This window comes from Lissotriton vulgaris, chromosome 3_1 (assembly GCF_964263255.1).
Source record: "Lissotriton vulgaris chromosome 3_1, aLisVul1.2, whole genome shotgun sequence".
Classification (NCBI taxonomy): Eukaryota; Metazoa; Chordata; class Amphibia; order Caudata; family Salamandridae; genus Lissotriton; species Lissotriton vulgaris.
Window position 1 is genome coordinate 151,105,654 of NC_141689.1, and position 26,497 is coordinate 151,132,150.

Below are 26,497 nucleotides of genomic sequence, written 5' to 3' on the forward strand. Positions count from 1 at the left end.
TCAAGGCACTAGACAATAGATTTGATACGCTGGAACAAAAACTCACAAACATGGGATCTAAAGTGCAGGCCCATGATCGCCGTCTGGACGTGGCCGAAGCCCGCATTTCTGATATTGAAGACGCAGGCTCTAAAACGCTGAAACGTCTTGATAGAGTTGAAAAGATCTTGAAGGAGGTGGCCATAAAAAATGAGGACTTGGAGGCGCGCGGACGACGCAATAACGTTTGCATTTTGGGTGTGGCAGAATCCACCCAAACCGGCCGGATGGACGTCTTCGTGGAAAAGCTTCTCATTGACCTGTTCGGAAGGGACCAGTTTACTCCGGGATTTGTGAGGGCCCACCGGCCCCTGGGACCACGACCACGGCCGGGCCTGCCACCACGCCCTATCATCGCCAGGATCATGAACTTCAGGGACCGAGATGCAGCCCTGCATGCCGCCCGGGCAAAAGGGGAAATACGATGGCAAGGCGACTCACTGTCATTCTACCCTGACTTCACCTCCATGGTCCAGGAGGCAAGTCGGAAATACACCGGGGTTAAGGCTACTCTGCGAAATCTGGGCCTCAAATACGGTATGCTTTACCCTGCACGCCTCAGGGTAGAGGTAGCTGGCAGGGCTCGAGTCTTTGACTCCCCATCGGTGGTGCAGAAATTTTGTCACACCTATAAAGCCAAAGGTTCCCAGAGCACAACCAACTCCAGGGCACCGTCACCGGCTCAGGGAGACACTCAACAAAGCGTGGATCTGTTCACGGACACTGGTCATGGCTGACAACTGTACTCTTAAGCTTGCTTATACTCTCATATTTTGGACAATCGGCGTTGCTGCTGGAGACTCACTGGATTGACTACTACACAATAGTGATTTGATAGCCCGGATGTCGAGGCGTCGCTACCCCCCCTGGCGATCGCCGTTCTGCCTGGGGAATTTCTTGTTTTTTTCATTACGGAGGTTTCAGTTGCAATTGCGCTTCTACTGTTCATAATGTTCCATTTTACCTCCGCGCAGGGTGGGATGGTCCCCTATGGGGTTTGCAAGAGGTTGGGTGGAGGGTGGGATTGGGGTTTTGTTGGGTTTTGTTTTTTTAGCAGGTGTCCAGAAGTCTATGCAATTACAGTTGTGGTACTAAACTGCTCCTGCTATAGGTCATTTAGCCCTACTTTGCTCCCATGGCCAGATTAGGATTGCAGTTGGGCCCCTTGGAATTGTCAATGATGACCTGGAATGTTAGGGGACTGAACAACGACAGAAAGTGTAAACAGGTGTTTATTTATATAGCCAGGCATAAAATAGACATTGTCTTCCTGCAGGAGACTCATTTGACCACCAACTCCGCCACTAGGGTGGCCAGAAGTTGGGGTACACATCGCTTCTTTGCTAACTACAACAGATACTTCAGGGGGGTGGCAATTTGCATTCACAAGCGACTACCATTTAAACCGCACCACACTGTCATCGACAAGGATGGCAGATATGTCATCGTTACGGGAACCCTCATGGGGCACAGGGTTACGCTCGTTGGGATATATGGCCCTGTGGAGAAGTGTGGCTCACGGTGTAGAGCAGGCAGACCCGGGAGCTGAGGTCAGACCCGGGACCAGGGTTCAATTCCCGACGCGGCCGGGTCTTGAGCTCAAATGTCCACGGACTTGATCATTCTCGCTTCGGTGCCTGCTCTAATCATGGGTTCTCACTCTGCAACTCTGGGCATTAAGCTTGCTTAATCTCCACAACGGCCCCCCTGCGGCGGGATGCCTGGCTTTCACCTTGGGGATGCCCTGTAGGGGCTATCTCACAGGGAAAAGCCAGGACGATTTCCCAAGGCAAGCGCCGGGAAACCTCCGGGTAGCTGTGCGCTCAATAAATGCAATAATAATAATAATAATAATAATAACACTGATACACCCACTTTCTTCAATGATCTACAGGTACAATTGTTGAACTCGGAACCAGGCCTAATACTGATTGGCGGTGATTTTAATCTACTTCTCGATCCGTCATGGGACAGCCCGGCGGCTACCCCGGACGCGAGACCCCAATCACGTCCAGTCCTGCGTGACATCTGCACACACTTCTCTCTAGTAGACATTGAGGCGTTGTTGCAAACTACCACACCGGCTTATTCCCACTACTCTGGGTTTCACGACACATGGACCAGAATCGACTATTGGCTGATATCCCCAGAGGTGGTTGAGTGGGTAACCTACCTACTTACACTGCCACGCACCCTATCAGATCATTCTCCCATAGTGCTTCGGTTGAGGGTCCCACGGGAGGGGGGTTATGAAAGAAGGTGGCGCTTCCCTGGGAAGGCTTTAATGGATCCAGTTTTCACAGAAGAAATCAGAGAGGCCATTGTAGACTATTTTGACTTAAACACGGGCACGGTGGACACCTGGGCTGTCCTCTGGGAGGGATTTAAGGCAACCATTAGGGGGGTGTGCATCGCTAAACATACTGGAATGCTGCGCAATGTGCGGGCTGCCCTCTCTCGCATAGAAAGCGACATAGTGGCGCTGGACGCGGAACAGCTTCAACTCCACACAGAGGAGAGGGAGAGCAAGCGCTTACAACTGATGGTGGAGTTTAGGGAAGAAGCAGAACGAGAGCTCCGATTCTTGACCAGATCATACACGGCCAGACAACATGGGGAGGGCGAAAGACCTGGCAGGCTCTTAGCACACCTACTCCGTCCCCCTCACTCCTCATCATATATCACGGAGCTTAGAGGACCAACGGGAGACATATTACGCACCACGCCTGAGATCTGTGACACCTTTCTATCCTACTACACCAGACTATACACCTCCACATTGACTGACGATGCTACTGAGCGAGGGGATTATTTGAATGAGATTGCAAGTGTACTTAGATAAATGGATGATTGATTTTTTGGTCGGATCCCATAACATCGGATAGTGTAGACTCCAAGGCAATTGACTCCATGAAGAGTTCTTCGGCCCCTGGGCTGGATGGGTTTTCAGTGGATTTCTACAAGGCTTACAAGGATCTGCTGGTTCCCCATTTGGTAGAAATGTACGCCGAGGCACTTGGATCTGGCTGTCTGCCCCCCACTCTAAGAGAGGCGGTCATCGTGCTATTACCTAAGCCGGGCAAAGACGCTACGCTTTGTGAATCTTACCGCCCACTGTCCCTACTGAATCTTGATTACAAGATCTTAGCGAAAGTTCTCGCCATTCGCCTCTCGCTCCTGATGGAATCCATAGTTTCTCCTGCCCAATCAGGCTTTATCCCACACAGCTCCACATCCCTCAACCTCTGCACCCTCTTCTCCGTTCTACACCGGGTAGACCCCGATACACCGGCGGCAGCGATACTGTTGGATGCCGAAAAGGCGTTTGACTCCTTAGAGGGGCCTTTTCTGATGTCTGTGATGTGCCGCATGGGAATTCCGGAATGCTTGGTCAACACAGTGGAATTACTGTATACTCTTCCCGTCGCTAGATTGCGCTTAAATGGTACAATCACTGCCCAGTTCCGACTGGTGCGCGGTACGAGGCAGGGCTGCCCCCTGTCCCCACTGTTATATATTCTGGCAATGGACCCATTGGTCCGTCATTTCCAGGAAAGGCATTTGCACCGAGGCCTCCAATTTCGCACTGGCCCACTTTTGATCTCACAATATGCGGATGATACCATCATCTATGTCAGGCAGCCCAAACCAACCTAGAGCCAGTACTCTTGGAAATCACCCGATTTGGCAAATACTCTGGCCTTCGTATTAACTGGCACAAGTCGGTCATATTCCCGCTTACGCCCAGTACTGTTGAATGGCCCAACTCTTTCCCCCTCGCATGCTGCCGGGATTCTGTGAGATACTTAGGCATCCATATACATTTGGAGACAGAATCCATTATCAGATTAAATTACGGTACTGCGCTGATGGCCCTTGAGAGGAGGTTGAAAGATGGAATAGACTCCCATTGTCCATGGCCGGCCGCGTTGCTATCATCAAAATGATAGTACTGCCAAGGTTTCTATACCTGTTCAACAATGTACCTATACCCCTCACCAAAGTTTTCTTCACGCAGCTCCGCTCTTTACTCCTGAAACTGGTGTGGGGCAATAAGACCCCACGTGTGACATGGCACGTGCTAACGCTCCCATATGACCGGGGTGGGTTGGGCGTCCCTGATTTTTATCTCAATTTTCTGGTGGCGCAGTGCTCATATGCATACCCATGGTTTCACCCTGATGCCAGGATCCCATACCTGGAACCAGAGGCCGTTTTGGTACTGCCGGGTTCACTGTCTACCACACTCCTGTCGGGCTTCCCAAGAGATCCGAAAGATATCCAATCGGTTTCAGCTAAATTCCTGGCATGGGGAAGACTGGGTCGCCTGGTCGGCCTTCCGCAGCTGTATTCCCAGGCCCTTCCGTTACCCAACGCCAGTTGGCTCCCGATAACTGGGGAGACTGTGGTGCGACAAACGTTGACCAAGTTCCATATAACCTCTATCAGGGATTTATTCCCGGAAGGTCATGCATTCAGACTGATGGAGGATCACCGTTTTACGGAGAGGACGTTAATGGACTCATTTGTACTTACCAGACTGCGCTCCTTGCTGCACGCTTCATTCTCCTCGTTCCCCCTCCCCCCCGAGGAGATGACGCCCCTCACTTTTATCATACAACACCCGTCGGGCGCACACTTGGTCTCTAAGTTGTATCGGATGTGCTGCGACCTCCTCCCCTCTCGAGATCAGGTAGTGCGTGCTGCTTGGGAGGCAGATTTGGGATACACCATCTCGGATGATCAATGGCAGTGGTGCTGTAGAGCGACCAAAAACGTCTCTATCAATAGCAAACACAAACTTTTACATTTTAAGTTTCTGTGTAGGCTGTACTTCACACCAGCACGACTCCACAGGATAGACCCATCAAGACCTCACGCCTGTCCCAAATGCGGTGGCTCATTCGCAGATTTCGCTCACCTTTCATGGACCTGCCCTAAGTTGCATGAATATTGGTCCCGAGTACACAGCACACTCAGTGCCATGCTCCGCTTAACCCTGGCCCCAATCCCGGAGATCGCTCTCCTGGGATATGTGGCTGAATTTCCAAAGTCAGTGCGCAGACTGGCGGCAATGAGTTTTCTGCTAGCCAAACGAGAAGTTGCACTGCGGTGGTGCGACCGATGACCCCCACTACACAGCTCCTGGCTCCGGAGCATGGCACACTGCAATCTCAACAGTACCGAATACTCAGACATGGTCCCTGCCACATCCAGGCCAGTCGACATCTGGGGCCCATACCGCGCATATATAGCGGGCACCATTGAGAATAGTCAACACATCCCTGCACCTGCGATGGCCCCAGAGGGTATTGGTTGAGGGATGTGAGGATACCCTGATGTTGACCATTTGATCAATGCACACTTTGTGGGATATCCCTGCCCCCCTTTGTCCGTGCGCCTCGCTGAACTGGGGAATTGCGTTTTGAGCATGCACGGATGGGAACATTGAGTGGTAATGTTGCCTTAAGTGATTCAGGTAGATATGTCCCCCTACTGTGGACCTTTATCCCTATCTTGGCCGTGCAATTTGAGTATGTTTGAAAGATTGCACAATTAGTGATTGTGACTAGAGTGGCACCTTATGAAACATCATTGTATATTGAATTTGTATACTTCTCTTTATTTTTGTATTTCATTTGGAAAATAATAACTAAATTTCAAGTATGATTATACATGAACAACTAAAAAAAGGTTCTACTGTAATGCCATGTCAGATATGTTTTGCACAAGGTACATAATGTGTAACAAATATTAATACTAAATGCCACTGGACCTCCGGGCTGTCGGTAACGAGGCTGTGTCAAACCGTTAAATACCTCATTATCGTCACAACTGACATGCTACCGTCCCCAGGTTTGTAGGTGCAAAAGCGGTGTACCGTGTGAAAGATGCAATAAACAGTTGAACGCCAAAAAAAACCACACAAAAAAACTCACTGGAAAAGTCAGGTGCCTTAAGCACCAGTGCTGTGCACATGGCAGTTTTTAGGGCATCAAAAGCAGTTTGACAGGCCTCGGTCCAATTCACTTTCCTGGGCTGATTTCTAGAGGTTAGTTCTGTCAAAGGGGCAACAATGGTGCCATATCCTTTGTCGAACCGTCTGTAATACCCGGTGAGGCCTAGAAAGGCTCTCACCTCTGTCTGGGTCTTGGGGGGTTCCCAAGCCAGAATGGTATCAATCTTTGCCTGTAGGGGCGCCACCTGGCCGCTCCCCACCTGGTGTCCCAAGTACACTACTGATCCCTGCCCTATCTGGCACTTACTGGCCTTGATAGTGAGGCCTGCCTTCAGCAGGACCTTTAACACTTCACAGAGGTGTTGCAGGTGTTCCTCCCAAGTGGAGCTGAACACATCAATGTCATCCAGGTATGCAGCTCTGAATTGCTCTAGCCCGGCGAGTAACTGGTTGACCAGTCTCTGGAATGTGGCAGGGGCATTTTTCAACCCAAAGGGCATGACGCGGAACTGGAAGTGCCCCTCTGGCATTGAAAATGCTGACCTCTCCTTAGCCCCCCCAGTTCAGGCAATCTGCCAGTACCCTGAAATCAAATCAAAGGTGCTGAGGTACTGGGCAGCTCTCAACCGATCCACAAGCTCATCAGCTCTGGGGATGGGGTGTGCGTCAGTCTTGGTGACCACATTGAGCCCACAGTAGTCCACACAGGAACGGGGTTCTGGAGGGCCACCGGGTGTAGCAGCTTTCTTAGGCACTAAGACCACTGGGCTAGCCCAGGGGCTGCTGGAGGGCTCAATTACCCCTAGCGCCAACATCTTGGAAACTTCTTCCTTGATGCTGGCTCTGACCTTGTCAGCCACCCTGTAAAACTTTTGCTTCACAGGCAGACTATCTCCAGTGTCCACATCGTGCACGCCCCAGTTGGTGACACCCGGGGTCAAAGAGAACAGGGAGGCGAACTGCCCCAAGACCTGGCGACAGTTCCTCTGCTGCTCTGGGGTCAGGGTGGGCGAGAGGAACACTCCATCCACTGACCCGTCCTGCTCCTTGGCTGCCAGGAGGTCAGGCAGAGGATCACTATCCTCTTCCCCTCCAGCATCTGTAGCCATGAGCATAGTCACTTCAGACCTCTCAAAGTGAGGTTTGAGGTGGTTCACGTGCAACACTCTCAGGGGCTGCCTGGGAGTCTTCATGTTAACCGGGTAGGTAACTTCGCTCTTATGCTCTACCACCTCATATGGCCCGGTCCACTTGTCACGGAGCGCACAAGGCTCCACCGGCGCCATCACCCACACTTTCTGACCAAGGTGGAACTCAACTAGAGTGGTATTCTGGTCGTACCATCTTTTCATTTCCTCCTGGCTAGCTTCCAGGTTCTCTTGAGCGAGCTTCCTGAAGCGCTTGGTCTGGTTGCGGATGGCCAGCACATAGCTGAACACATCCTGGGGGTTTTTTCCATGGGATTTCTCCCACCCCTCCTTCACCAGAGTGAGAGGTCCTCTGACGGGGTGGCCATGCAGTAATTCAAAGGGACTGAACCCTAAGGATTTCTGAGGCACCTCCCTGTAGGCAAACAATAGGCATGGTAACAAGACGTCCCACTTCTGTCTCATGGGTTCTTCTAGGCCCATAATCATGCCTTTTAGGGTGCGGTTGAACCTTTCAACCAACCCATTTCCTTGAGGGTGGTAAGGAGTGGTGAACTTGTATGTCACCCCACACTCCTCCCACAGAGACTTCATGTACCTAGAGATGAAGTTTGTTCCCCGGTCGGAGACCACCTCTCTGGGGAACCCCACTCGGGAAAAGATCCCCATTAAGGCACGGCCCACCACGGGGGCTGTGATTGTCCTGAGAGGGACTGCTTCTGGGTACCGGGTGGCATGGTCCACTAAGACCAGGATAAACCTGTTGCCTAAGGAGGTCTTGGGGTCCAGGGGCCCCACGATGTCGATGCCCACCCACTCAAAAGGGGTGCTCACCACAGGAAAGGGTTGGAGGGGTGCCAGTCACTTCCCTCCGCTTTTGTCACTGGCCTGACAGGTTTGGCAAAACTTACAAAAGGCACCGACGTGCTTCTTTTTGTAAATAAATAAGCTTTATTCGATTTTTCAGATAAAATCATAAAAGCGCAACAAATACATCAATTAAAAACTCATATACATGATTGATACAAATAGGCGCCTACTTTAACATTTAAAAAGGGACGTTCATTTGGGAAACCGAATGAAACAGTGTGCACCTGTTACAACGCATTTTTTACAACGCACTACTGTTACAACGCATCCATTACAACGCAGATACTGTTACAACTCATGTTTTTACAACGCATTTTTTTACAACGCAGGTACCTTTACTACGCATACCATTACAACTTAAGTATTGGTAAGTATATAGTTATATTTTAAATGTTATATGTTTGGGGTAAAGGGGTATTTTTAGGGTTCAGGGTCAGTTTTCAGTTTTTGGGTAAAGGGGTATTTTTAGGGTTTAGGGTCAGTTTTCAGTTTTTGGGTAAAGGGGTATTTTTAGGGTTCAGGGTCAGTTTTCAGTTTTTGGGTAAAGGGGTATTTTTAGGGTTCAGGGTCAGTTTTCAGTTTTTGGGTAAAGGGGTATTTTTAGGGTTTAGGGTCAGTTTTCAGTTTTTGGGTAAAGGGGTATTTTTAGGGTTTAGGGTCAGTTTTCAGTTTTTGGGTAAAGGGGTATTTTTAGGGTTCAGGGTCAGTTTTCAGTTTTTGGGTAAAGGGGTATTTTTAGGGTTCAGGGTCAGTTTTCAGTTTTTGGGTAAAGGGGTATTTTTAGGGTTCAGGGTCAGTTTTCAGTTTTTGGGTAAAGGGGTATTTTTAGGGTTCAGGGTCAGTTTTCAGTTTTTGGGTAAAGGGGTATTTTTAGGGTTTAGGGTCAGTTTTCAGCTTTTGGGTAAAGGGGTATTTTTAGGGTTCAGGGTCAGTTTTCAGTTTTTGGGTAAAGGGGTATTTTTAGGGTTCAGGGTCAGTTTTCAGTTTTTGGGTAAAGGGGTATTTTTAAGGTTCAGGGTCAGTTTTCAGTTTTTGGGTAAAGGGGTATTTTTAGGGTTCAGGGTCAGTTTTCAGTTTTTGGGGTACAGGGTAAATGAAAATTAATTTTAAATTAAATTATTTATTACTAAATAAATTATTTTAAATTACATTACATTATTTTTGGGGTTGAGGGTCAGTTTTGAGTTTTTGGGGTACAGGGGTACAGGGTAAAAATAAAATAATTTTTTTAAAAAATTACAATAATTAATTTAAATTAATTTAAATTAATTTACTTACATTTATTTTGAGGGTTGAGGGTCAGTTTTGAGTTTCTGGGGTACAGGGGTACAGTGTAAAAATAATGTATTATTAATTTTAATTTAAAATAATTAACGGAAATTAAATTATATAAAATTACCTTAAATTATATTTTTTAAATTTAATTTACGATTATAATATTAATTTTAATATATACTTACCAATACTTACGTTGTAATGGTCTGCGTTGTAAAGGTACCTGCGTTGTAAAAAAAAGCGTTGTAAATACATGCGTTGTTACAGTATCCGCGTTGTAAAATCCGCGTTGTAACGGTATGCGGAGTAAAAGTCCGCGTTGTAACATCATATATCCGAATGAAACACCATTATTACAAAAAGAATTCAGTATTAACGGACAACGACAGACAACAAAGTGTCAGGAGGAGAAATGTGTTACCACAGAGATTTTCTGTACCTTATTACCGATTTTAGAAAACATGAGACGGCAAAAATAACATGGTCATCTTCTAGCTGTAACAGTTTTTGAAAAGCTGGTCTGCATTTTCTTAACCCCCATCGTTTTAATAAAGGCTTCAAAAATTGTTGTCTAGGGTTTGTATATAGTTTGCAGAAAAACATTATGTGTATGTTAGATTGCGCCACGGTGTTATCACATGGGCAGATCAATTTACTAGGTGACCAGTCGTTGATATTAGGTAGAGTAACCATGCGATAAAAAATCCCCAGGCGCAGGCGGGACAAAAGCATTCGGGGGTACGGGCTGGGTACCACAGCCAGGTAAGTTTGCAGGCCTTCGTTGGGGGTAATTTCCTGAAAGTTTAAAACTGTATGTCTTAATTTTTCTTGGTTCCATTTAGCAGTTTCTAGGTGGATGTTATCATTTTTTTAGAACTGATCTTGGGATACCCTCCAAGGTTCTGGGATTCTCAAAGTACTCTGGGTGCCCCAGATCAGTAAATATTGATCTTACATACGATAACCATCTAAAGTTGGCAAACCCATCTAAGGCCAAACAGTCTTCAATTAGATCCCGGTTAAACCTAGCTTCGTGTGTAACCCACACTTTATGCCACAGCAGGATTGGGGACATCTTAATGGTATCACTAAGGTACTTAACTTCTGCCTCAATATGCGTCATGAACGTAGAGGTACTTTTGGGCACTCCCAATAAGTAACAAATAAATTGATTTTCGCAACCCTGCAGGGAGTGGTCCTTCTCAATGCCCCATAAGCCCGCACCATAGGTGGCTGTTGAAACGCATTTAGCCCGATAGATCTGGATCAGCTCTTTAATAGGCTTACCACCAAGTCTATCTGAAAAAGCGCGCAAGGCGCCTATAGTGCGGCTATACGCCAGCTTTCTGGCTGCTATCGCCGCCTGCCACCGGCACCGTCTGTCAAACAGAACTCCTAGATAACAAAACTTGTCAGTAAGAGCTATTTTTTGTTTATCAAGGAATATAGTGCATGGGGCTCTGTTAGACTTTCGAGTACATGGCATGGTAAATGTTTTTGAGATGTTAACTCTAAGGCCTCTGTCCCTCATGTAACAAGCAAAGTTGGTTACCGCCCTTTGTAAGCCGACTTGGGTCTGGGACATTATGGCCGCATCGTCGGCATACAGTAAAATTGGTACAGGTACGCCTTTGACAGTAGGGTAATCATTTGGTAGAAGAGAGAGGTGTTGTCCAATTGAGTTTATATAATAGGTAAAAAGCCGTGGGGCCAAGATGCAGCCTTGTCTCACCCCTCGGAAATTTCTCAGTACATTCCCCCTGTTTGCCGAACCTCACTCTGGCCCCTGAGTCGTTATAGAGCTCTTTAATAAAAATGATAATGCGGTTGTCAATACCCAGTTCACCTAACGTGGCCCACAGTAGTGAATGATCAACGCAGTCAAACGCGGAGCTTAAATCGATAAAAGTTATAAAAAGCGCTCCGCTCTTAGCCTGGGTGTACTTAGAGATAAGGAGGGACAGATTTAAGCACTGTTCAGTTGTCCCAATTCCTTTTCTGAACCCATACTGCAAATGGGACACAACATTATGATCTTCCTCCCATAGTTGTATTCTTTTTAAAATAATTCTTCCTGCCACTTTTATTAGGCCATCCAATAAGGATATTGGCCTGTAGCAGGTGGGGTCGTCCCTACTGCCCTTTTTAGGTTTCGACCTGGCGAGGGGCAAAGCCCCTCCCAGATCGAAAACTATTGTCTACAGTAGGGATGTCGGCCCCGTCTCTGCCTCTCATTGGCTAGCTCCATAAATGGAGGCTAGCCATTGGGAGACAGAGGCTGTCAATCGCGCTCTCTCTTGAAAACGCGATTCGGGGGCGTTTTTGGTGCTTTTTTTAAGCCCCGCCCCTTTGTCCCGGGCCGCGCTGCGATTGGCTGCCGGCCCGGGACACCCCCGTGACGTCATTTCCCGGGCCGCGCTGTGATTGGCTGCCGGCCCGGGACACCCCCATGACGTCAGCCAATCACAGCGCGGCCCGGGACCTGACTTGTTCAATGTTTGTTATGCATGCCTTCTCTAGTAAAGATAATTTAACAAGAGTAAACCTCTTCGTCTTATCCTGTCATTTTTTCAGTTGTTCGATACTCCCTTGTATGCATGCAGTCGCGTGGGAGGTTTGCACGTGCAACCTAATTTTTTTCCTTTTTTTTAAATGACAAGTCCGCTTTGTAAGTATATTTTCCAATTAGTTGCTGTCATTTCAAATGCTGTGTCTGGCTCAGCCAATAAAGAGTTAGCATGATTTTCCCTTTGCATCCAAGTTCTGTCAGAGGCTGTTTATCTGCAGCCCCGTGTTACCAGATGACGTCTCCTCCTCGCGCAGCACTGGCTGGGGGCTGATAGTCTTTCAGCACTAGTTCTGAAGGGCAGTCACTGGTATCTGCGCGCGCGGCGTGGAGCCGAGGGCAGCCACTCGTACTTGCGCGCGTGGCTTGGATCTCGTGAAGGGCTCTTAGCGAGGCAGGGCTCACGTATCTGTGCGCGCGGCTCGGAGCTCGTGAAGGGGCTCGTGGCCAGGCAAGGCCCTCGTATCTGTACGCGCGGCTCGGAGCTCGTGAAGGGGCTCGTGGCCAGGCACCGAGATGTTCTACTCGGGCATGCTGACGGACTCGGGGAGGAAGGAGGCCGAGATCAGGGAGGCAGCAGCTCTCCGGCAACAGAGGAGGATGAAGCAGTCGGTGCAGTTCATGCACAAGGACTCGGCAGACCTGCTGCCTTTGACGGGCTGAAGAAACTGGGGACATCAAAGGACACTGTGAGCATTCACTAATTACACCCGTCCCTCACCCTTATTTTCATCTAAGAAGATCTCATTTTAGAAATGTTGTGACTGGAGTGGGGGGGGGGGGAGTGTGAAGGAAGTGTGTTCAGGGTACGTGAGCACGCGATGATTACATATATACAGAGAGAGAAGACGTAGTAGCATCATTTATATAATGCGTTAATAGGCTAAGCCTATCAGATTGCTTAGAGCGCCAGCACTACTGATGTTCATCTGTGTTCTGTGGTACTAAGATAAAGTACATTGAGACCATGTGATGTTTGATGTTCGTTTCTCGATGTTTTGGCGGAGATTCTTTAAGCTTCATTGCTCTCATGCTGTGGGGCGTTAACAGCTGATAATTACTCTTTCCTTCGTTTTGTCCCCTCCCTCCTGGTTATCATTAGTGGGCGATTTACAACAGCAGCCCTTATCCCTAGAGGGTAGTACAACATGATTATTATACGTTTTAATTTTAGTACTGCTGCGTTTACGTTTTTAAAAAAAATATTTTTATTTTAATAGATGAAAACATTAAATTACAAATTCATGTAGTGATAAAAGCATAACAATCAACATTTCTTCCATCAGAAGTCTCCGCTATACCAATTAAAATATCTTTTGTGCAACATTTCGATTCTAAAATTCCGAGAGAAACTGATAAATATCACTTACATACAAGACAGAAAATGCTAACAATCTTAAATAGCAGCTTCTTGATTCATTTATCCCCCGCTAAAATACAAATTAGATTAGCACCTGGAAAACCTATGTCCATACAGTTTTCCCCCAAAGTGCTATTGTGCGAAAAACACATAAATGGATTATTATCTGAACGTTCAATGTGCCTGCTAGGAGAGAACATTATAATATTGTATCCGTCTTCTATACGTGGCCTTTCATCCCATCTATTATTTTTAAACTTCTTAGAGACAATGAGATTGGAATCGGGCACGGGCATTTATCAATCATTAACCGCTGACAATAAAGAGAACCCTGCCCATATAGCTTCCTGATCCGTCGAAGTTGTATAGATAATTTTTTTTATATATATAATTTTGTGAAGTGTCGCCATCCATGTCGCCGCAGAGCACTTAATTTCGAATCTTTTACTTGCTTGGGGGAACATCGCATTATCGCGGCAGGTTATTGAAATGCAGCTTAATGAAAGCTGAATACGCCGATACATGCAATCTTAGTTCGCGCCCAAAGTGTCAGTAGACTATTTCTGTATCCCATTTAGAAGTGTCCCTATATTCACATCCCAACACAATAAGGTTATGTTGTTGCACGTCCCTCCAAGACCACTGGTGGATTGTGGAAGGCGTTGTGCAGGGCCGTAGCTTTCATATGTGCAATAGGTGCAGTGGCACCGGGGTCCAGAGGCCTGAATGACCCTTTGAACCCCTGCTTATTTTGCATTTTAGACATTTCCTCTCTTGCACTCTGGCCCATGACACACTGGCTAGCTACTGGTGTTGTGATGCTGTGTAATACACCCTCCTGTCCTCTCTCACCCTTCCACTTCCGTCAAAAGGCTAACCACTACAGCGAGTAGCGTGGACAGTAGCAGGAGAGATGTATCTGTTGGACACAATAGCATGCAATATTTTCTCAACTCTCAAGGCAGCATACACCTTCAGTGGGCGGCCGAGTAACGGGCTTTGAAGATTCACGTGGCGCTGTGTAAAAGGTGAAACGCAATTAAATGTGATCTATAAAGATTGCGTTTTGACTAAATGCTTTCAGGGTTTAGACTATTTTATGAAGCTGATCATATTTGTGTTGCTCTGACCTCTTTAAAATCTAAACCGTAATCAAGTTAGATCTCTCCTCGTTCAGTGTTCCAAAGTGTTCTTGATCCACGAGATTTACGTTCTAATGGCAGCTCCCTCGCCCGATCACAGCGTGTGATTCTGGACACATAGCTTCACCTCGTGCCTCATTTCCCCATACTTTCCAAAACAGAGACGGCTTGGACACCGACTGACGTGCATATAAAGCGCTGGATAAATAAGTGGGCGCTGCACGGCATTGAGTGCATTCTGTGATAATCCACGCCCTGGCGCTCATCAGCATAGACTCGGGGTTCTAGAAGTGGTAAATTGGAGACTATATTCAACAGATGAGGCCGAGTCACCTGGCACGACCTCATTGAAACTGTTCAGCAAATTGTTCTTTTATCCGTCACCATGGAGAGGACTAGACCCAATTGCTTCTTTAGGTTCACAGAGCTGCTCTCTGCCCTCGGAGCAGAATGGAAAGCCAGCAGGCTTCCGCCGCAGAACATGTCACAGGGGCATGCTACTGGCGTGTTCTTCGGCAAAGCTCTCTTAGTAGATTCATCCGGGCTCCTTTATTAACATTAGTGCGCTCCGTAACCATCAGCTCGTAAGGTCACTGGGTGAATGTGCTTCTTGTAATTCCGTACTTATAATTCCAGGTATGTGAACAAATACCAAATGCATTCAATCAATCAAGGGTTTGTAGAGTGCGGCAAATCCCTCAAGGCGCTGGACTTGCTAACGGCTTTGTGGTGATCTGTTCACAGGAACAGCCAGGTCTTGAGTCCGTTCCTGAACTGCTGGAGGGAAGAGGTGGTCCTGAGGTGCATAACTACTAGATGGATTTCTTTGCCTTCCTTCCAAGGCCAATCCTGTCGCCCGTCTCTTGTGACATCACTTTGGCGCGATGACGTGCAGGCGACATGATGTCACACGGATATCAAAAGATGGCAGGCTCCTCAGACACGTGATAGGGCGCTGCGCAGCTCAGAGGGGTGTATCAGGTCTCCCCCCAACCTCACACTGCTGCTCCTCTCTCCAGAGACTGTGTCAGCCACAATGTGACTGTGGTCCCATAGTTGGTATCCCTTCAGCCTCCCTGCCTTTTACACTTCCATAACAAGCATAGGCTTGAACCCATTCCTTCCATTCATGAGATTAATCTTTGGACAGTTTCCACTGTGAATATTGTATACATTATAGTTTGGGTAATTAGCGGTCCTTCACTCAAGTCTACTCAGCCTCCAACATCACACTTCCATGTCCAGACGTCACCAATGTATCTAAGGCATGTTTTGTCTCCCTGATTTATTATTTGTGCTAGATTTCTTATAGTTAGCCTCTGCTCCCCAAACTGCCACTCGTGCACCCTTTTACTTTTCTAGTTGCACTTTGTTGTTGTTGGAGTCGTCCTGCTGAGTTCCACGTACTTCTGAATTGGCAGGCTTCTTGCTATCTTTGTCACATTCTTGGAATATCATAGCTTTATTTTTCACCTATTGCTTCATGTATATATTATATAATTTTGGAAAGCTAGGGAGTGTCAAATTATGTTAGTTCATATTTTTCTGCCCCGTTTTAGCATAGGGCGCTATTCCTAAATCCTTGTGTTGAAAAAGGTATAGGGCTATTTGAATTACGAGATTCTACGGTCTCTTCAGATCCCACATAACTACGGATTTACTGACCTTGCCTCATAATCTGCTGCATAATTTGCCGATTGTCTCAACAAATCTTTCTACTTCAAAATAATCAACAGTTACTAAACAAAAAGGGCCTCACGTTGTTCTGTGCAGTTGCAGACACCTTGCAAGAGTTAATTGATCACCTTCCAATTGCAGATTGTTGTATTCAGATGGTAAATTGTTAATAATGAAGGGCAACTTTGCCCTGACACAATTAATAGTTTTTAAAATGACAAAGTAACATAACAATACTGCTACAGATTAAGCCTCATTATTCCACATAAGTTGCTTTTTCTTGCTGCATAATTATCTCAACCCTGCTGCAAGATTTGGTCTTTCAATGCTGCATAATTTCAGTGCCCCTGACGTTGTCACATGTTTAAGACTAGAATCCATATGTGCGTCCACCCTTGTACCTGTCACTGGCCCCTCTCTATTAGGAACCCGTTTCTGGTAAACCCTGCTCTTGTTGTTCGTGCTGCCGCTTTATTTTTTAGAGGCACTGCAGTTTTGAAAGTTCCAAGCTCATTTCTTGAAACTGCCTCCCCGCGCATTGGAAGGCGCGGTACATTTAGAACCAGGACAGACCAGCTGAGAAACACTTGCTCAAAGCCCCCCTCCCCCCAGAGAGGTGGGGGGCCAACACCCCTTCCTTTGTGTAGAAAGGTTTAGCTCGGTGTTAAAAGGCAGAGATGTTTAACGTGCTACAAATGAGGGACGAGTTCTCACACAATCAATCACCCCTCTCTTCACAGCACAAGGACAGAGGTTTTTTTAGGTTTCGACCTGGCCGGAGCCCTGCCAAGCACTCAGAACCAACACCTAAATACAAATTTTGTCATTTACAATGCCAATAGCTCTAACTTTTCCAAAGGCGAAACCGTTGCATTGTAAATGCTTGTTAAATATAGGGACCACAATGGCATCCGACCAGGTTTCAATGAACCCGCTTTGGTTTCCCTTATTTAAAACATTTGTGAGCAGGGGGGCCCAAAAATCTGGCTCTGCTTTATAAACGTCTACCGGGGTACAGTCAGGTCCTGCAGCTTTGCCTGTAGCGCTTTCCCTGATGGCATCGTGGACTTCCTCTATAGTAAAGGTTAAGTCTTTTGGAAATGGGTAGGATGAGGGGTGTTCACAGCCACTGGTGGCTACTCTTTTTTCTGTGATAGGGCACCCCCCTGAAGGTGATATGGTATCACCAGCCATTGGGTGATTATACAGTTGACTAAAATGGGTTAGCCATCTTTCGCCAGTTATGGCTAGGTCCATTGTGTTACCACTTTCCCTTGGTTTGTATAAGGTTTTAACCGCCCTCCAGAAGAGAGAACTATTCTTCTGTCTAGAGGCCTCCATCAGTGAATCCCATGCTCCCTTTTTTAGAGCCAGTCTTCTTTCTTTAATAGCTAATTTATATAATTTCCTAGCCTCGCGTATTAAAGGGGGGTTTCTTGGTTTTAGGGACAGAGCTCTTTTTAAGTCTTTCAACGCCTTCGTGCATTTCCCGTTGAACCACCCTTCAGGGCTTGTTGGGTTTCCTTTAGGCACTCGGACCAGCATATTTTTAATGTGGCGTTGAATATTAGCAAATGCGGACATAACGTTACTAGGAACGCCATGTTCCTCCAAACAGACATTGACATCAGCAGCACAATGGGTAATCAACTTCTGCAGGAACACACTGGGCACAATTTTTTCCCATTTAACAACGTATCCGTTGGTTTTAGATAAATTAATCTTATATGGGTAAGGGCGGGGATTCCCTTTTTGTCATAACGCCCTGTTACATTTACTCCAATTATCAGAGGGTAGTGGTCACTCGAGATATCCTTTCCGACTTCCCAGGAAGTTATAAACCCTGGGTTAGCATGGGTTATTAAAGCGAAAGCGACATCTAGCCAGGCTTTACTGGCAACTTTGCTTCCTAAACCCGCCACATTCCACGAGAGCAGAGAATAGGAATGGGTTACCCTACTAGTGTCCCCCTGTGAACTACCAGCGTTCACTACAGGATTCCGCGGTAGTGGGAGAAATATAGTTGGGGTGGCCACTGTGGTCGTGGGAATGGCAGAACTACAGTCATGGCAGTTTGATTGGGTATGATATGGGGCAGAATTAGGGTCCGGAACAAAACTTGGTGAAATTTCCCCAGCTATCATGTTGTCCTGTAGCTCCTTTAACGTACTAGATAATACATTTTGGACGGTGGTACATTCACACATCCGATACCCACCGAGCAGCTTTTCCCTTGTGCCTGTCACATTGAGTCATTCATTCTCATCCAGTCCGGAGAAAGGATGGAATAAATTAGTCAACGGTATGTTCCAAGAGTCCTTGGGATTATAGGATTGAAAATTGTCCCAGTGTTTATAGGAAAAAGGATTGTTGTAATTAGGCAGGGGTTGGTTAGGCGGCCTGGATGCAAAACAGAGATCGCTAGTGCTATTGTAAAAGTCATGGGCCCCCGGGTTCATCAATGAATCTGGTCTGTAGGGTACATGTGGTCTATAGCTCTTAGGTTGATGAAGGGTGGGCATTGGTTAAAAGAAGGGAGAGTCATTTCCATTGTGATGTCTATGGACTGAATTCAAGGCTAGAGTAGGTCCATAGGGGCCTTCAGGTCTCCATTTATTTATAAAGCGATGATTTCTCTTACTCGTAGGTAAGTTGTTAGGGGGTGGGGGCTTCATGAGAGCTTCCGGGTAAAAATAGCTCAGGTTATGCGTGGCAATCCCCCCCCTCACCCTTCCCAGGGAACCAATCGGTGATGTATGTGACCAGTCTGTGGTCTTTAAAATTGACGATAATCACATCACCTTCGATGTCCTTAGGTCTAGAACCCACCCACTTGCATCGCCTAACCGAGACGATGTCACCGTTTAGGTGTGTTGGAAGTGGTCTGTTTTTCCGCAGCCAGTAGATAACCTTATTTTTGAGGTTAGAATGATTTTCTAGGTTACCATCTGGCGAGGGCGAGACACCTGTGAAGACGATGACGCAATTTAGGCATTCTGGGGGTAAATCAGCGACATTTCTTGATCTTGTTTTGAGTGCGGGGGTTGATTTGCCTAAAGGATTTTTAATATTAGAGCATCTTTTTTGAGTCCCTGTGATAGAATGGGGCGTATCTTTGTTGATAGTGTCAGTGGCTGAAGAGAATTTATTGAGAGATTTACTGTCCAGCACTGGTTTGGAGGTCCCTGCTGCGGGCTTTATAGTTGTTGTAGGAGTACCAGTGAATGGCTTTGATGGTTCAATATGTGGTTGTTTAATAAACTGGTTTACGTTTCTTCGTTCCTCAGGTTTGTGGCATGGTATATCCTTTTGCCCTTGGAGGATCTGATCAACTTTTTCCCCTAGCCTTATGACCCTTTCGGTGAGTGGAAGTATTAATGCCTTTATAAGGCGATCGATATCGTTTAATAACCCTTCATAGCTGGGAACAGATATCGATTTGGCAATCAAGTGCCCTGTTGAGTCAGCTTTCCCTACATTTTGGGGAATCGTGTGCGGGGTGTACGTGGGATTGATGGAAGGTCTGTTTCCCTTTTTAAGTGCTCCCTTCCTTCTTCTCTTCCTCGGCGGAGAACCAGAGGTACTGATGGAACGCTTATTGGTTTCCTTAGTGGGTGATTTTTTAGGCCTTCCAACAGGTATACTAAGGGGATGTTGGTCGGACCCCAATGGTGTAAATATAGGGGAAGGTACATTTATGTCGTGAAGGGGGGCTAAATCGTTAAGGGGAGTGCTTAAGTCAATTATCTGGTTATCAATAGACTCAGAGGGGGTAGGGTCAGGGTTAATTATGGTATCATTTTGGTCAGGATACTTGGTCTGAAAGATAAGTGGAATATCCTCTGTGTTAAAAGACTCGCTATCATGTTCTTTGGATTTAGTTAAGTCTGTTGGGGTGCCTGTAGCTACATCCGGGGGCGGAAGGGGTCTTTGTTTTAGCAACTCAATGGAGAGGCGTCGCCCAGCACGCTTCTCAGCGAGTGTGAGCTCCCTGTCAACTTCACTCTTAATTTTAGCAAAGAATTTATCCAGAGGGCCTAAAATGGGAGACCCAACAGTTCCTGACATGGTATTTACTTCGAGAGATGACATTTTAGTCGCACAAACAGGTCAAGATACCAGGGTAACAGGAACCTAAATATACAAACAGTGGCAACACTACTGTGGCTAATTTGATACGAATAAGCATATGAAATCTATGATCGAAGTCAAAAAAACGCGGTATTGTCAGTACCGTTGCACCGCAATCTCGATGAAAGGGAGTAGGCCCAGCCCGGCCGCCTTTGGCCTCTGACGGCCACAGACGGTCCCGCCCTTGTCCCGGGCTGCTTACTATGTTTTCTGCTTTTTTAACTTTACTGTATACAATAAATTTTGTCAGTTTTTTACTCTAGATTTACTTGTTATAGTTATTGCTTTTTTCCACTTATGGTGCTTATGTACATGACCTTGCTCAAGGGAATCGTTGTTTTATATTGGTTGGTGAACCCTATTTCCCTTGACTTTTGTTAAGGGGTACCTCTCCTTTTTCACTTACTCTTCTTATTGGTGCAGGCGGGAAGATGTCCCAGCGTCCGCGGCGGCGCGGTCTTTAACCTTAGGGTGGGGCTCGTCTGGTGAAAGCGCTGGTGCCGCGTGACCAGTGAGGTGAGGCATCATAGAGGCCAGAGACGACTGTCCGTCTTCAGCAGCAGGTCAGTCTGTCGGAGCGTTCAATACATGTGTTTACCTCATGCCTGCTCTTTCTGTCTGCCCTGTCCTCTGAGCATTCCGTCCTGTCCTCGCCCCTCTATTCTTGCGTTGACAGGCTCATGTTTTTTGGGCTGATGTACGCGGATTGCTGATTGGTTCTCGTTCTCCCTGCTACAAAACTCCTGCGTTTTCCCTGTTAATTTCTGGAGCATCCAATACAAAGGGTTATTTTAAGCTCTGGTGTCATGTGCGATAGGAAAAGGAGCACGTAAGGAGTTTGGGAGTATTTCTAGTTCCTATACAGGCTATGTCTACTCCAGCTACAGGCGGGCCAAAGATTTATAGAAATACCTTTTAGTTTAGTCCACGAAGCCTTGAGCTGGGAGCTTGGGGGCTGGCTGATTGCTGGATCTCTTCACGGAATCCCCACCGCATTTTGTGACTTGGTGCTCTAGAACCCTTGCGACCCCTAGTTGAAGCTTCATTGGGTCAAACCGGCTGGCTATCACTAGGGATGTTATGGTTTTACTGAGCAAAATAACCTTTAATCTCCATAATATACCTGTTTCTATAAATGTGTGTGTGTATGTTTTGTTTGGAGGTTTGTGTGCCTGAGTGCTCTGCATGTGTGAACGCATACATGCAGTGATTATATGTGTGCATATGTTTGTGTGTGTCTCTCTTAATGCATTGTGTGTGATCCTTTTCAGTAGCTCCATTGATTCCAAATTACTCAGTGTCGTCACAAGGTAACTACGTTTTTTTACCTCATGTCCTGTCCATTTTGGGACCCAGCTGATCTGTTACAACTTATTTTTAAATAATAAAACAGAAGGCCTGTCAAATTCCTTCTTGGTGCAGCTAATGTGCAACACCACTATGTGGTGACGAAGTTAATATTATTATGAGATGCTCCTTGGAGCAGAGAGGCCCATCAAATGTTTGTCGCCCCCGAATTCACACAAACGTTTGAGATTCGTATATTTTCCAACATGACTAAAACCAGAGGATACCTTGCATTAGAGGGAGCATGACACCAAGTATTAGAGGAGGGTACAGCCAAGTATATTATGAGATTGTACAGCATTTAAAGAATGTAACAAACAGTGGTAAAGCGAAGACCTTTGGACTTTCTGTAGAGTATGTATAAATGAATATTATAATTATTTGAAGAAATCGACATTATGGACTTCAGTTCGGTAATCCCTTTAAAAATCGTGAGAAGTGATGTGAGTGAAACACGGTTGAATTAGTTTTAAGAGGAATTACATGGTGTATATGTATGTATTCACCTTATTGGAGAAAGTAAATATTGCTGAAAACCTTGTTGACTTTGCAGGCGTTGCGAAGCCAGAGCCATCGGGCACTATAGCGGTGCTGATAATATGTGACCATTTTGCTAGGCACTCTAACAAAGTGCTAGAAGTTTTAGGTGAAGGGGCTGGAAGCAGTCCAGAGGTGTATATAATGTGGGGCCCATAGGCAGGGAAGTGTCTACTTCCAGGGCATAGGTTAGAGGGTTAATGGCAGTAGAAGGATGAGATCCTAGAGCTGAAAGTTAAAAGACACAGGAGCAGAGGCTGTCTGACCCTTGGTGGCGGGATAAGGCCTTCTTTGGAAGAGAACTGCGATTTTAAAAATCAATTTAGTTCAGTTTTCCTTCTCCCCCATTATTTGCTTGAAAATCTTGAAACTTTAACCCAGCTATCATCCTTGATGTGAATTAGGACACCAAATTCCTACTGTGAAATGTTAGTAGGTCTTGTGCTCTTTCCATAAAAGTCTAGTAGCTGTCCTAAAAAGTGTTGATAGCACACCATTTAAGGCGTGGAAGCCCTGCTGATAAGTGTAGCTTGTGTCCTTGTAACCCCTTCCATGCGCCCATCGGCCAACGGCCGTCCCAGGCACTACCTTCATAGTGCTGCGCACGTCCGTTGGGCGACGCGGCCCGCCCACCTAATCAAACCGCCGCACTGCAGCAGAATTGCCGCCGCAGTTCAGCGGTTAAACTTTTGTCATGAATGCTGAGAGATGTTGGTGCTGTCCTATTAGATGTTATTCATATTTACAACGAACAGTTTTGGTACTGGACGCAAAAAGGGTGTAGGAAAAGTATACATAACTCCATCACATTTAGTGTGTTTCATAGCAATGGGATAAACCTGCCTAGAGGTCTTCACTAGAAAAGGATTGCACGCTGAGCGTACAGCATGTGGAAAGGAGTATGGATTTTTCCTTTCATTGGTGGTTGAGCTATCTTCATATTTTTTTGTACTGCTCTACAACCACTCTGCAGATGGTATGATCCACAGTTAATTTTGGCAAAATGAGGTTAGAAATTCACCTACTGCCATATATTATCTTTAAATTTTCTGAGGGACGCCCATCAAGCTCCTGTAAAATTGTATTTGCGTGATTCTCAGCTTTGTCAAATATTGTTGTCCCTATGTGCTGTAAAACGTACTATCTGACACTTTCTTTCCCCAAAATGTTCTCATAGAAAGCTCTTAAACCCCGCTGTAAAAGTGCAGCTAGGTTCTGTTCAGTATTCCCAAATGTAGCAAACTTAATGTTTTTTTGAACATACCAGTTCCCTAATTCTCCCAAAATATCCTGAGTTTGACCGGGAATCACTGGTCAAGTGTGCTTGCAAATGTACCTTTTCAGACACATTTCCCAGAATGCCATGGAAACAACCACCCTGTAAAATTCAATCAGATTTCAACTACTTTTACTGGCTGGTTGTGCTTTAAATAAAGCATTTCCCCCAAAAAATACTTGAGCGTAGACGAATTCATCCACTAAAAATGTTGTTTATACATTACAATCTCACTAAATTATACAATTTTACACCACTTTTCCAGAGTGGAATCCCTTTTCCAACCTCTCTTATAATGTTATTTTCAGTGCTGAGTGCTGTCTTCCAAAATACATCACATGTCTGGTTAGAGGACAATCTGAAAGTCTCCCCAAAATGCAGAATCAGACCAGTCAAAGGATTGAGAAAATGTAGCTGTACTGCTAGAGCAATAAAAACCTATACTGAGTCTGTATTGAAAACGGATCAAGCACACAAACCGGTAAATCCAGCACTGTCAGGTAAATGCCCACACTTTCTCATAGGTATGCATTGATGCCACAAACCCTTCCATCTCTCTTTGGGTGTTTACAGTTCAGTAAGCAAATGTCTGCATTTATGATTTTAGACATCTTGAACTCATTGCAGAACCTCAAGCCGGATCCATCTTGTGACAAATCAAAAATGTCTACTCCCTCGCCAGCTGGATTTACCAGTAATGAGATGACCTGCATGTGAAGTCGCTTTTTTGTGCAGTGCGCTATTAAAGTGCCCTCAATTCATCTAATTGAACCCTCAAAATGTACTCCTCTTTCCATGCACCGCAGAGTGCCCCTCGGTTTATTCTCATCGATGCTGCTTTTCAACATCTATATAGAGCCTCATAAATAAATATTTGTCTTTATTAATTGATGCTGGCAATCCCATACAGAGAATTAGTGTGTATTAGAACATAATTGGTACCTAGCATGATAATAGACAGAAGAGATGGTTAAAATAATCCTAAGTGAGTGATTGCGTACCGGCACTTCTTAAATTTACCGATCTGAGTACCAGCACTTCTCCACTGTCAAGGAGAGTACCGGTACTCAGGGTTGGATTAATAAGGACTGGTGCCCGAGGGCCAGCTGCGTGCCGTTTGTTTGGTAGCATGCTGGACATGCTGTACGTATTATTCGGCTGTGGCAAGCAGCCCGATGGGGCCTGAACGGCCCATTGGAGGCCTGCTGCAGGTGAAAGAGGGCATCTTCTCACTTCCTACCCAGATGGAGCCTCTCCTTGCCAGGCATCGATGCTGGGTCCATTTTCACCCCTTGGCCTCCCACTGGAGTCTATCATTCGCACCGCCCGTTGGGACATTAAGTCCATGATGGGCGGGGAGGAGGTGATGAAGATGGCTTAAGTAGCCTCCTGGGGTCCAGGTGAGGTGGGGGAGGTCAACTGATCTTCCCTTTGGTGGTCAGTATTGTTCTTCCACTGCCCTCTACCCTGCTGGACTCTGGACCCTAGAGTGTTCCCTGTCTGCCACTGCAAGGTCTGCAGCCGTAGGCCTTCTGCTGAGGGAGAGGGAGAGGAGGGGAAATGGGAGTGAATGAAGGTGAAGAGTGAGGGGGGAGGAGGAGAGAGTTTAAAGTAGGCAAAGGTAGAGAGGCAGAAGGAGTAAGCGCAGACAGAGATATGGAAGACATCCAGGCGGTTATGGAAAGAGGTAGAGAGGCGTGAAGAGGGCAGATTAGACATAGAAAGAGTGATGAGAGAGAGAGTGATAGGATACAATTGGGGTAATGAGAATGGGACAGAATTAGCTACAAACCGGGGAGAGGTGAGTGCAGTAGGGATCTGGAGGTTAGAGATGTGAAATCAGAGAGTATGTGTTTGAGAGGAGCAGAATCAGGAGGTATTTGAAAAGAAATGCATGGAATGCTTGTTTGTGTGTGTGCACTCTTGTATATATAAGCATTGCACCAGATGCAAGCAAGTAGGAACGTTACAAATATTATGATATTAAGAAGCTGCAAATATTACAAAACAAAAAAATATGAACATTTGGTAGTTCACCTTCATTTTGTATGACGAGTTAACACATTTTGTTTGGATTGATAAATGATTTGTTCTGTCCTGCAACAGGTATAAGTGCCAGTCTCTCTCGTCTTAGAGCACATTGATTATTAGCCTGAAAGTGCTAAAAGTACTGTTGATGGTTTGGCTCATTCAGGGATTTATTTGTTAATCTGCACAATGGAAAGTTTGGGACCACTATCTAGGGCAATGCAAGGACAACATGAATACTCAATAGAAGTGTTTTTGTATCATGTCTAACTCCGCCTCTAACCCCCGCCACTAGCCACACCCATATCACACTTTAATGAGTACCTGCACTTATTTTTTCCCATTTAAAGCACTGATGAACAGCACAGTTATGTAGGAAATTTAATAGTAAAGACAGATGTATACCTTACTATATTTCTATAAATAAATAGAAACATGCTGATATATTCACACATTTACAAATTTTAAGAGTTGTGTGAGATCAGGTTCAGTTTCTGCTTTCGTGAAGTAGATGATTCTTTAGAACGGTCTTTAAAATCCTCTCCTGCACACCATATTTCCCCAGACTGATAAAGTATGATCGAGCGGGAGAGAGAGATATCTTTGTAGTGGATATAAGGATGTTATCTCTCTACTTCTTCACATCAACACACCAAGCTATCCTATACCCATCAACAACTGTGGTTTCTAAATCCAAATGCTGGTGGTATGGCCTGTGGAAGAACTATTATGTTCTGTTTTGAAAACCCTCACCCACTCTGTCAGTGGCATGCTTCATATCCTCTAAAAAGGAACTCGAAGCACGATGCTGTACAGTGTGCATAGAAGATTCCGATTGGTAGATTTTAGGTTAATGAGGGGTGGAAATTACAATCTGAGGGCCTGATGTATGAAATTTCCATTCGTAAAAAGTGGTTCTAAATTGCACACCAACTTTTTGCAATTGACAAGGAATTTTGTGAACCAACTAATGCAGTATAAAGTCAGTTCACAAAATTACGACTTGGAGTAGTTGCTATTTTTATTTTATATAACGCGAACTCGACCCGAAGGTATTGGAGCGTTTTGCATGAACACCAGGTATGCTACACAAGGATACTCATTCAAAAGCTTTTATTTGATTTGTAAAACAAACCATACAA